This window comes from Eulemur rufifrons, chromosome 8 (genome assembly GCF_041146395.1).
Source record: "Eulemur rufifrons isolate Redbay chromosome 8, OSU_ERuf_1, whole genome shotgun sequence".
Lineage (NCBI taxonomy): Eukaryota > Metazoa > Chordata > Mammalia > Primates > Lemuridae > Eulemur > Eulemur rufifrons.
Genome location: NC_090990.1, coordinates 5,349,199 through 5,349,978, shown reverse-complemented (window position 1 = coordinate 5,349,978; position 780 = coordinate 5,349,199).

Genomic DNA, 780 nt, shown 5'->3' with positions numbered 1-780 from the left:
TGCCTCTGCAGTTGGGGCTGCCAGCTGGGACAGGCTTTGCTGGAGACCAGCCGAGCACTCCCAGCCCTGGCTCATGCCACTCTGCTGCCTGGAACCTTCTTCCAGCCCCCTCCGGACAGTCAGGTCACCCTGCGCCCGCCACCCCGTGCCCTGGGCCCCAGGACTCCACTCCAAGCTGCATATTGAAGAAGTGAATGAAGCCTCTTCCACCCAGGGGAGCAGGGGAGCTCCCCCACCCCGCCCAGAGCCCCAGCAGAGGAGAACGAAGACCAGATAGCCAGGCACAGTTCAAAGGTTGTATCTTTTTTGGTTTCCTTTTTTGTTTTTGTAAAGAAAAATAAGGTTGTGTTTTCTGTTTGAGACAAAAGCAAAAGCCCCTCCTGCCCACCTGTCCCCTGCCCCTCGGGGGTGCTGGGACCATGGTCGGGGTAGGAGAGGCCAGGCTGGCCCGGCTGTGAGAGGAGCCGGCGAGGAAGGGTGTTTGGGAATGGAGTTTGGTTTGGTTCAGCAAAAAATAAAATTAAAAAACTCGACACACACGCCCACCATACAAATGGGGACCAAGAGGCACCATCTCCAAGTTGGAACCATCTGTGGCAGTTGGACTTGAGTCCCAGCCCCGCCCCTACCCGCTCCCCAAGTTCTGGGGGGACTGGGGCCGGGCACAGCGTGGGGAGCTCTCAGGACAGGAGTGGGGAGGAGGGGGAGAGTGTAGTCAGCACAATCTCCTTCCCCACATGTTAAAAATAATTATTAAAAAAGCACCCAAAGCTTAAAAAA